Below are 12567 nucleotides of genomic sequence, written 5' to 3'. Positions count from 1 at the left end.
AGTATTGCCATTTTGACAATGTTAATTCTTCCTAACCATGAGCAAGGAATATGTTTCCATTCCCTCGTGTCCTCTTTTATCTCATGGAGTAGCATTCTGTAGTTTTCATTGTAGAGTTACTTTACCTCTTTAGTTAGGCTGATTCCGAGGTATTTGATTTTCTGGGCAAGATTGTAAATGGGATTTTTTTTTCATGTCACTTTCCTCTGTCTCATTATTTGCGTATGGATTTTTGGGCATTAATTTTATAACCTGCAAATTTACTGTACAATTCTATTGTTTCTAGGAGTTTCTTGGTGGAGGTTATAGGGTTCTCTAAGTATAGTATCACATCATCTGCGAATAGTGAGAGCTTGATTTCTTCCTTTCCTATCTGGATACCTTTAATGTCTTTTTCTTGCCTGATCACTATTGCAAGTACTTCCAGTACTACATTGAACATAAGTGGGCATCCTTGTCTTGTTCCTGATCTTAGAGGGTAGGTCCTTAGTTTTTCCCCATTGAGGATAATGCTAGTCATGGGTTTGTTGTAGATTGCTTTTACTGTCTTGAAATCTTCAAAACCCATTTTGGTGAGAGTTTTCATCATAAACAGGTGCTGTATCTTGTCAAAAGTTTTCTCTGTGTCTATTGATATGATCATATGGTTTTTATCTTTACTTTTGTTTATATGATGGATTATGTTGATTGATTTCTGAATGTTAAACCATCCTCGGGATGAGTCCCACTTGGTGGTGGTGTATGATCTTTTTGATAAGTTCTTGGATTCTGTTCGCTAATATTTTGTTGAGGATCTACACATCTGTGTTCATCAGGGATATTGGACTATAGTTTTCTTTGTTAGTGGTATCTTTGTTTTCTTTGTTGGTGGTATCTTTGTTTCCTTTTTGTATTAGGGAGATATGTGCCTCATAGAAGCTGTTTAGGAGAGTTTCTGTTTCCTCAATTTCCTGGAAAAGCTTGAGGAGAACTGGCAAAAGGTCTTATTTGAATGTTTGGAAGAATTCACTAGTGAATCCGTCTGGGCCTGGGGTTTTGTTTTTGGGAAGACTTTTGATTATCGCTTCAATTTCCTTGATATGAATTGGTCTATTCAGGTATCCCAAGTCTTCCTGGTTCAATCTTGGGAGATTATAGGAATCCAGGAATTTATCCATTTCTTCTAGATTCTCTTGTTTCATGGCAAACAGACTTTCAAAGTAGTCTCTGATGATCTTTTGAATTTCATTGGTTTCTTTTGTTATGTCTCCTTTTTCATTTCTGATTCAGTTTATTTGGGTTCTCTCTCTCTTTCTTTGTGAGTCTTGCTAGTGGTTTATCAATCTTGTTTATTTCCTCAAAGAACCAGCTCTTGGTTTCAATGAACTTTAGGATTGTTTTTCTGCTCTAAGTTTTATTATTTCTTTCCTTCGACGTATTTTGGGTTCCTTTTGTTGGTCTTTTTTAAGATCTTAAACTGTGTGGTTAGGATATCTATGTAGGCCCTTTCCTCTTTCCGTAGAAATGCTTGTAACACTATAAATTTTCCTCTTAGCAAGGCTTTAGCTGTGTCCCATAAGTTCTGTAGCTCATGTCTTTATTCTTATTTGTTTCCAGGTATCTTTTGATTTCGTCTTTGCCTTCCTTCCTGACCCACTCATTGTTCAACATTGAGTTGTTTAATTTCTGGTGTTTGGTTTGTTTCTCGATGTCTCTGTGTGATTCGCTTCTATCTTCAGCACATTGTGGTCTGAAAAGATTGCTGATACTACTTCTATCTTCCTGATTCTATTGAGGCATGTTTTGTGGCCTAGCACGTGGTCTATTTTTGAAAATGTTCTGTGTTATCTGGAGAAGAATGTGTATTCTTTCTTTTGGGGGTGTAACGCCCTGTATAACTCTATTGCCCTCTCTTTTCTATTTCTTCCTTAAAAGCCAATGTTTCCTTGTTGAGTTTTGTTCTTGTTGATCTATCCAGAGGTGATAAGGTGATGTTGAAGTCTCCAACTACTATTGTGTTGCCAGCAAGTCTTCCTTAAAATCTGTTAGTAGTTAAGTATTTAGCTGTCCCCTCATTAGGTTTGTATACATTTAAGAGTGTGATTTCTTCCTATTGTACGTATCTCTTGATAAATAGAAAATGGCCTTTGCTGTCTCTTTGAATCTTTTTCAACATGAAATTTATGTTGTCGGATACTAGTATGGCAACCCCAGCTTTCTCGCTGTTTGCTTGCAGGCAAAGAAGACCTTTTGCCTTTTGTTTTTCATCCTTTTACTTTGATCTGTGTTTGCTCTGATTATTCAGATTAGTTTCTTGTAGACAGCAGAATATTGATTTCAGTTTCTGGATCCATTTTGCCACTCTGTGTCTCTTGAGTGGTGTATTTAGACCATTGACGTTACGAGAGATTATTGTTATGGGGTTTTGTGCCATCTTTCTGCAGGGTTGGTTGCACTTATAAGTGTTTTCCTTCTTATCTTACAGGAGCTCCTTTAATCATTCCTTTAAATTTGTTTTTGAGTCTATGAAGTTTCTGAGATGTTGTTTATATATAAAATAGTATATAGTTCCATCGAGTTTGAGTAACACTTTAGCTGGATAAAGTATTGTTGGTGAGGTGTTCAGTTCATTGACTTTTTTCACTATTTCCCACCATTATCTTTGAGCTTAGAAGGTTTCCTCTGATAGGTGTGCTGTAAATCTAAGGGTGCTCCTTTGTATGTGATTTCCTTCTTTGATCTTGCTGCTTTCAGTACTGTGTCTCTATGCACAGCATCCATCATTCTATTATATTCCTTGTAGTGATTGTATTAGGGTCTCTTTTAGCTGGCACCCTTCTGGCTCCTTGGATCTAGATAATTGAATTATTTAACTCTGTGAACTTTTCAGCAGTGATTTCTTTCACTGTGGCTTTTTCATTGGGGTTGCCTCCCTGTCCTTCTGGTATTCCAATGATTCTAATGTTGTTCCTCTTGGCATCATCCCCTAGGTCTCTGATTCTCCCTAGAACTATTTTTAGGTCTTTTCCCAATGTTTGTTGTTCTCTATGAGATTTCTGTTGCTCATCTTCAAGCTCACTGATCCTATCTTCAGCTGTATTCATCCTACTGCTGAAGGCACCTAGTGAGTTTTTAATTTCATCTACCGAATCTTTTATTTGTGACACTAGCTTTTCTATTTCTGCTCTCATTTCTTCCTGTATTTTCACAACTATCCGTTCTACTGGTTCTTTCATTTCTTCCTTTAGATATCTCCTCCATTTATTCTTTGAGTAGTTCCTTGAACATCTTCAGCATTTCATCTCAGAATTCTTTATCAGAGAGAACATATTTGTGGATAACCCCACTTGAGGATTCGAGACTCTTCTTCATCCTCTCTTTGAAGTGAAGATTTGCGCTGTTTCTTCATGTTGTTTTGGTTGTCTATAGCTAAAACCCTAAAATTCACTAGCATTGTTCCCTCTTATTATGGGAAAGGATTCTAGATAAGGTCAGTCGATTGTGGTCACCTTCTCCCTTTCTAGAATCTGACCTTCCTCTCAGGCATTATTCTTCGGCTTATGACGGACATCTAGTGAAGCTTTGTAGGAGGTGCTCTTTAATATTGGGCTTGTACAGCTTCTTGTGTACTGGTCTTTTGTTAGAATTGGAGTAGGCCTGTGGCTTATTGTTGTATTATAGTTGAGGTGGCCAGAATTTTTTTTTAACAGAATTAGGTGATAAAGGCTGGGATGAGAGTCAAGAGTGCTGGGAGTTGGAAATGTAACTCTGGCAGCCTGAGCTGGTGCTGGCCTCAAAGAAAGCCACGCCCACTTTTGGAAAGGCCACGCCCCCAGCCGATCCCAGGGACACTCCCACCCAGGAACCTGGAAGGGCAGTGCCCTAAGAGGTGGATGAGAAGTCTGGTGGAACTCGGGTAAGTGTTCCCCAAAATCTCCTCTGGTTGCCTGGGGGACGGGGTCCCCAGCCAAGGGAAAAGGGGGAGCACACAGGGCACCCGAAAGGGACGTGCTCTCGGCTCCCCTAAGATCCTTGAAGGGCAGGGCCCCGAAGAGCTACTACTGTTCTTAAATTTCTTTTAAATGCTGATTATTTTCATTTAAAAGTATGTCATATAGGCTGTATCATAAAACTGGTTTTATTTTAGCAAATGAATCTTAAAGTAGCTTGTTGTCCATTTAAACTACACATAATTCAAGAAAAATATTTGGTAGGCTGGATGACATATGTTTGTAGCTTGACACTATAGCTGGCAGAAGGCAATTGTGCTGAAACTGTCCTCTGTGGAAATGTTGTACTACATGCTAGTAGACCAAAATTGAATTAGAAAAGAATGAATAACGACGACTAGCAGTTAGTGGTGACTGTGGACTGAGTAAAACATCAACAACTTTAAAAGCCAAATGGAAAGTTCTTTGTATTTATCAAGTACATTTTTTAAGAACTTATCTATATATTGTAAATTTAGGGAATAGGACAGTACAGTGTTTAGATAGACCTAGGTTCAATTCCCAGCCACATGTATTCCTCAATCATCTCTAGATACAGCACTGGAGGCTCCCAGAACCAGCCTGTTGCCCAGGTAGCCCCAACACCACAGGGCCCAAGCAGCACTGTAGCCTCTGGCCCAGAACACTGAACTGTTGGTCTATGGGCCCAGGGGCTCCTGAGCAATGCCTGGGACACCCAGTCTCCAACAACAACATGAACAGATAAATACAAATTATTGTGAACTTACCCCACTTAAGATGCTAGTGTCCTTATGAAACATTTTAGAAAGCAGACATTTCATGTTTAGTACATTAGTACTGTGAGATACCAGGATTTTTTTAAAAAAGCATCTGAAATATAAGGAAATTAAAAAATAAAAATATTTATCTAACATCACAATTAATAAAGTACAGAGCACAATCCTCCTGGTTTTAAGAGCAAGAGCGAGGGAAACAAATCCAAATACAAGTGCCGTTAATTTAATCAATTTCAAATGCACTGCTAGGGGTTGGGACTTTGGACAAAAATCAGAGAGGAATATAATGAAGACTTCACTGACCTAAACACACTTGTTTTAGGACACATTAAAATAATTTTATATGTTTATACCACATTTTCTCAAAATGTCTAATGTCTGCTAAAGAAAATTTTTCTTGACTTACATATATATAATATCATTATGCCTCATGATATTGAGGCAATAGACATATATATGGCTCTAGGAGACTAACTCCCTAAATGACTAAATAAAATCAAGTTATTTCTTCTTCTGGGGGAGATGGGGGGGGGGGGTCTCACAAGTGGTACTCAGACCACCTAGTGGTACTAAGTGACCACATCTGTGATTCTCAGCCCACTAACCCAGTGGTTTCATATACCGTTATCTATCTGAAGTGATGAGGGACCACATGGCACCAAGAACAGAATCCCGAAAAGCCCAGTATTTGCCTTCACCACTGTACCATCTCCCTGCTTAAGAAATGACTTCTTGAATTGCTTGTTTGAACTGGAACAACATTAGAAACGTGGGCTATGTTTACAATCCCATCTTATTTATTGTAACCACTGGCCAATATCATGCATTAATACCTTTATCAAAATGCCTCCCCATAGTAGTTCCCATTCTTTCAGGTATATTGTTTTTGAAATCTACAAAGAAGCTCAAGTTACTCCAAGAATAAATATTTTCATAAGTTAGTTTAAATATCTGCAATGCATTTACCACCACAAAGCTACTAGAAAGATGTTGGAGAAGAGAACATGCAGCCATTAATCTAAGGGCACATGCCAAGACTTCCTGGTCAAGCAGCAGCTTTCATGCCAACAGCAAAATAACTTTTGCATATACTGGGGTTACCACTTAAAGGTTCGTCTGGTGGAATCTGAGGGAGAGTATGTGGGGAATTGGTTCGATTGCAAGGATCACATGTTTCCCTTGAGCAACACCAGGAATTAGTAATCCCTGAGCAGAGAGCCAGGAGGACCCTCTGAACACTGCTGAGTGTGACCCTAAAGCACCCCCAAAGAAATATAAAAAATTAAAATTTCAGCCTCAGTTTCCTGAAAAAAGTAACTTCTCTTATAGAGACACTTAAACTTCGCTGTCAAAGAGGATGAGTTGATATACAAATCTGATTAAACCTGGTGGAGGATCTTGGCACTCTGGTAGTGGTGGAGAGGCAATAACTTTGTATATCATAAGCTGAAGTAAGCACAACAGGGTCACTCAACAACAACAAAAATGTTATAAAAACAAAACTTCAAGATGATAATCAATGTAAATATAAACACATGAGTTCTTTTAAGTTCCAATGGTTAATTGGATTGATTTAAAGGATAAAAATGTTAATATTTTTCAGGTGCTTCAAAGTCATTGCTGGTAAAAATAGAGTTTATAAGGATCAAAGAGGCAGTGATGTACTAAGACCTTGCAGATTGAATTCTACCACAGGACTGTATAAAAGAGGTTGTCAGTTCTTCCCTGACAAAAAGCAAACTGCTAAAACATCAGTAATGTTTATGAAAGCTATAGATTCTGTAAGTATACCAACTGTCATTTCAAGTTGCATACTTAAAATCAAATTATATGTTATTGAGTTTATAAAATATTCATAAAGATAACTGAAAGACTACCTGGATTAGTACAGAATTTTTTGAAATGTCACTAACACATAATGAGCACTAAACTGATATTTTCTACTGTTACTGGAAATTTGTCTTGATATTGTAACTCTATATGTCATTAGACAACATACTTACAAAGGGTTTTTTAAAGGTTTTGAAACTTCTGAACAAATAAAATAATAAAGTAAATAATAAAATTCATATTCGATGTATTTTAATGCTCTGTATGTATCTTTTTGTATTTTGTAGAACTTTTAGGTCATGAGATTCTGTAATGAAAAGAACCATAATAAAGAAGCTCCAAACCTACAAAATAAAAAGTGTAATCACAGAAGCACATGGGAAGTGATCAGAACCTCTGAGGATATTAATAACACAATGCCTTATGATGGCACCACCCCCTCTACCTGTGTTCTCATTACTAACGGTAGGTGAAAGAATTGTGTGTTTAGTTCTTGATAAGTCTGGAAGCATGGAAGTAAGTATGTGGGCCCACACTTGTTGGACACAGATGCAGAGGTATCAAAGCCTAAAAGCTCAGCCTGTAACCTGTATCTACTTTGTCCAAAACTTCATGATAGCAATCAATTTCTGTAATCATGACCTCAAGAGAATCAGTGAATACTGTAATGAAGAAAAAAGTTGGAGGTCGAGTTGAAAAGACATAACCCATGAGAGTCTGTTCTTTCTAGAAAATGGAGTTGATTGAGAGAAATTTGAAACCCTTTTGTAATATTTTCTTTGCTCACAACTACATATTGAAATATGGAAATATTCCCTAACTTTGCCCCCGATATCTACTAGAAATACTTGGTAGACATAAGAAGAGAATGGATTTGTAGTTTTATTCAAAGTAAAGAGATAAGATCAGCCAGAGAATTTTCATAAGCTTTATTTTGTTGGAATTAGTTATCAGATAATATCTTTGTTCTCAAAGAAATAGACAATAAGCAATATGAGGTCTACAGAGATAGCTCAATGAGCTGAGCATATGCTTTGCATACAGAAGGTCTGGGTTTGATACCTGGAACCATAGAGAGTAACTAAACAAGAGCCAGGGGTAACCACTGAACACATTGTAAGGAAGATATGACTACATCTAGCCATTTATTTCTTCTACGCACATTCAGTAAAATCTACACATTGTGCTAGACCCTAGAAATAGAAACACTTATTCCAGAAGAGTTCACAGTTAGAGAAAAATTTCTCCCCTTTCACCCTAACCTTATTGTCTTCTATACATCCTTCAGAGTTTAGTGCATGCATCCAATTCATCCATGATATGTTTGTCTTCCAAACTGGAGTAAGGAAAGTTCCTTTTCTAGTCTCCCAAAACGACCTATGCAAATCTCCATTACAATAAGTTGCACTAAGCTCATACATTTATCTCCTATAAAGGAGACTGGGGACTCCTTTTGAACTCAGAATCGAACGTGAAAAGCAATCTTATTCTTCTTTGTATCTCTTTTGTCTAGAATAGATTGTATGGTATAAAGGGACTAAAAAATTGACTTGAATGTACCACATATGAGCCTACATAATATCATAAAGCACTCAGAAGGAGAACACATTTAAGATATAACATAACATTCTGAAGATCAGGAATAGTATCTCTAATAAAACAGAGTTACTGGAAAAAAGCAGAGAATGATGCCGCTGAACCTTCCATAAAAACATAGAGCTCCAAAAAGAAGACACCAATACGAACAGAAAAGACGCCAACAGAAAACATAAGTTATGGGTAGTGCCACTGAGGAAAGATGAGGTTTCTCATTGGGAGAAGATAAACATAAGCATCCTTCCCTCGGTGGGTGCAGGTAGAGCCACGTTGAACAACAAAATTAAGTTGTATATGATATAGAAGAAATTTCTTGTTGTGATTTGGTCCTAGAGAGTTCAGAAAAACAAAAGGTCATGTGTTGGTAAGAGGTACCAAAGTTAGTTGGTGTTACTAGACTGAGGGGGGGAAAAAAACAATGAAGAGATCTAGAACAAGGTCAATCACCTAGGAAAGAAAGATGTGAGTCTTCATGGGATACCTATACTCACCCCTCAAATTTTTCAATAAATCTATTGTCTGAAACTTGATGGTTGGGGGAAAAGGTTAGAAATAAAAGAGAAAATGGGAAAGATAGCAACTGGGTCTCTCAGAATATCTACTACTGGGATGTTTCATTTTAGAGGCAGCCTATTTCCCAATGGACAGACAAATGTTGCTCTAAAGTGAGCAGTAACCCATTGTCCTCTAGTTTCAAACCATGGAACTTGGTGATTGGTTTAATCTTGACACAACTGAAACATTATATCCCAATGATAATTAGGCATTGTGACTACCATCAATTTCTACTTCTAGAACCAAGAATCATTTCTAGTTACTTTTTTAATACGTGTATTCCATAATACACATAACTATTTGAACTTTATCTAAAAATGCTATAACATCAATTACTCATGAGAGAAAATATAAACAACAAATGCTGTTTACTCATTTTATGTAATCTGTCATTGTTTTCCAGTTGAACATCATTTGATAATTTTTCTTGTTCTTTATAATTCAGAGTTCTAATCGTCTGACTCGAACGAACCAAGCGGCAAAACATTTCCTGCTGTAGACTGTTGAAAACAGATCCTGGGTGGGAATAATTGTTTTTGATAGTAATGCTGTCGTCCAAAGCCCTCTAACCCAAATAACAAATCAAAAAGATAGAAAGGCACTCTTGACAAAGTTACCTCTGAATCCTCTGGGAGGAACTTTCATTAGCTCAGGAATTCGAACGGCTATACGGGTAAAAATCACAGTGGCAAATTAGTTTTCCTTTGTATATCTTATTAAAACATTTTAATGTTAACTGCTCTTTCTCATACTTGAACCTTAACTTTAATGTGATTTTTTTAAACCTAAAAATCATAGGACTAAGCACAAAGGGGGAAAAGTCACTAGAAATTTTTGTTTTGGAAAATTTACATTATTACTCTGATTAGTTTACCACATTATTTCCAACCTTTTTACATCGTGGATTTCTATCCTTCATCCTGGTCCATAGGCCAGCAGTCATAACTAGGGAGTAAATCAGTGGGTGTCAATACCTGTGGATCAACACTGGTCCATGGATGGATAGTTTACTAGAGAATTTGCTGGTTTAGTAGAGAATTTAATTGGATATAAAGCATACATAGAAACAATAAATGTGTATTTTGCACAATGTTTTGTGAAGGAACCAAACTAGTTGATGTGATAGGGAAAGGGGAGGCCCAGGATACCTTCACTGAAGCATAGTTCACTTCACTGAAGCCACTGAAGCTAACATTCTAGTGAAGATTTAAAGGATGACAAATCAGTAGTTCAGGTAGCGAGCACATGCAATATTCTTTGGGAAAGAGCTGTAAAAGGTCTAGATTATTTCAAGAAATGATAGTAGTGTTCTGTGAACTTTTACAAATATATAAAATGCATTTTGCAGATAAATGGTTAGATTTTAAAGCTTAAAAAAATAAGGTTTATAGTATAAGAACAACAGAAAGATACTCAAGGCTTTAAGTATCAGACATATATGCTTTAAGAATACAACTCCCCAAATGAAATAAATTGTAGGAAGTGTTATAACAGGGTTGTGATCTTGGAACAGGGGGAAGGTCATTCTTGGATGAAACTTCATGAAATATGAAATACCTGGAAACTTTTTCAGTAAAGAGTAACTTTATAAGACTGAGTTAAGGAAGAAATTAGTTATCTTTGCTATTTATCTCTCTATATAAGTCTTTCACTGAGTTCTCAGTACAACTTCAAATTTTAATTCAGTTCTTTAGATGAATGAAGCAACTCTACTGCCTACAAAGCAGTCAAATTAGACTAACTCACTGGCTGTGATCTGAACAAATATGTAAAAATAATAGAAAAGAAGAGATATTACTGGAGAGATATTACTGTGGGAAGGGTGCTTCTCTTGATGTGGTTGACCAGGGTTTAATCCCCAGCACTCATATGATCTCCTAGCTCTACATTCAAGGAATGATCCTTGAGTGTAAAGCCAGTATAATCTAAGCATCATTGAATGTAGCCCAAACACACACAAAAATAAAGGAAAAAAAGAAGAAAGAAAGAATGGAAGGAAGGAAGGAAGGAAGGAAGGAAGGAGGGAGGGAGGGAGGGAGGGAGGAAGGAAGGAAGGAAGGAAGGAAGGAAGGAAGGAAGGAGGAAGGAAGGAAGGAAGGAGGAAGGAGGAAGGAAGGAAGGAAGGAAGGAAGGAGGAAGGAGGAAGGAAGGAAGGAAGGAAGGAGGAAGGAGGGAGGAAGGAAGGAAGGAAGGAAGGAAGGAAGGAAGGAAGGAAGGAAGGAAGGAAGGAGAAAGAAAGAAGGAAGGAAGGAAGGAAGGAAGGAAGGAAGGAAGGAAGGAAGGGGAGAGAGAGAAAGAAAGAAAGAAAGAAAGAAAGAAAGAAAGAAAGAAAGAAAGAAAGAAAGAAAGAAAGAAAGAAAGAGAAGAAAGGAAGAAGGCAGGAAGGCAGGCAGGAAGGAAGGAAGGAAGGAAGGAAGGAAGGAAGGAAGGAAGGAAAGAAGGAAGGAAGGAAGGAAGGAAGGAAGGAAGGGAGGGAGGGAGGGGAGAGAAAGAATGGGAAAGAAAGAATATCCTTTTACTTTTACATTTCTCTGTGTATATTCCCATAAATTTCATAAAATCTAGCTGATCTAGGAACAGAAAGTAATTACCTTCTGGTTATGTTTCCAGGAATTCAATCAACATATCCCAGACTAAATGGATATGAAATAGTACTGCTGACTGATAGGGAGAATAACACTCCAATAAACTGTGTTGATGAAATGGTCAAAAGTGGGACAATCCTGCATTGGTGGTATAGTGGTGAGCATAGCTGCCTTCCAAAAGTGAGGCAGTCCTTCATTTAATTGCTTTGGGACCAAAAGCTGAAACAAATGTCATTGAAATGAGCACCCAAACAGGTAATACATGACCTGTATATTTTATTCCCTGAATAGTAGTGTGTAAATGTAGAAGTAGAAAACTCAATTGCTTCTTAAAGCTACTCTCTGTTAGTACTGCCAGAGCTGAGATCAGAGATACAGCAAAACCATTCTCTTTTCTCAAAGTGCTCACAACAGCTGACTAGAGAGACAAATAAAACTTCTTACCAGATAACAGGTAGCATAATCAGCTAATCTTCCTCTGGTGCATAAGGCTATGTAGAAATTAAGTACAATGTAGTCTGAGGAAGACCATTCTCCCATGCTCTACAGTTAGGAAAGAAGACATCGAAGATGAGGTGACTTCTGGATTGAGTCATAAACAAGGTGTGTTTTTTTTTTCGCAAGAAAATTGCATAAAAGAAGATAAATCAGGGCATAAGGAAAAATATGTTGGGATGGCAATGAAACCTTATGAGAAACCATCAGATCAAGGCATTTGCTACAGAGTAGAGTAGGGGAGTGGGATTAGCAGAAGAACTGGGTGAATAGATCTAAGTAACAGTTCTAGCTTAGTTTTATGAAAATTGTTATCTCAGGTTTGTGATGAAATGACATGTTTTCAGTACATCAAACAGTAGGAAATGCTGATCATTAATGTCAATGAATGCATGAGGTTGATTTCTAATCTATCAAATAAACATGTGATTTTAAATATTTAATTGTACATACTCCCATCATTTCAAGGTGATTTGATGGTCACTTATTTATTTTCCCCCAAGCATCCTGCCACATCCCACCCCATAGCAATTAGTAAGTTTTGGAGGGGGATTTGGGTGGAATTGGGGGACACACACAGTAATGCTCAGGGGTTACTCCTGATTCTTCACTCAAAGATCACTCCTGACAGTGCTCAGGGACCATATGGGACGTCAGGGATTGAACCCATTTGCAAGGCAAGCTGCCTACCCACTGTACTATCACTCTGGCTTCTATAATTAATAGGTTTTTAAAAACTGTCTCCATTCTTACCATTTTTTTCTCCACACTACCAACATA

The 12567-nt window shown here is 37.4% G+C and overlaps 1 pseudogene; it reads left to right on the top strand.

Annotated features, from left to right (window-relative positions):
* The window catches only part of LOC130031505 (calcium-activated chloride channel regulator 4-like), a 48988-nt pseudogene that overhangs the window by 17898 nt on the left and 18523 nt on the right, over positions 1-12567 (top strand).

Source organism: Sorex fumeus, unplaced genomic scaffold, assembly GCF_029834395.1.
Source record: "Sorex fumeus unplaced genomic scaffold, SorFum_2.1 ptg000047l, whole genome shotgun sequence".
Classification (NCBI taxonomy): Eukaryota; Metazoa; Chordata; class Mammalia; order Eulipotyphla; family Soricidae; genus Sorex; species Sorex fumeus.
The sequence above is the reverse complement of the archived record's forward strand: the minus strand, read 5'-3'. Positions and strand labels throughout refer to the sequence as shown.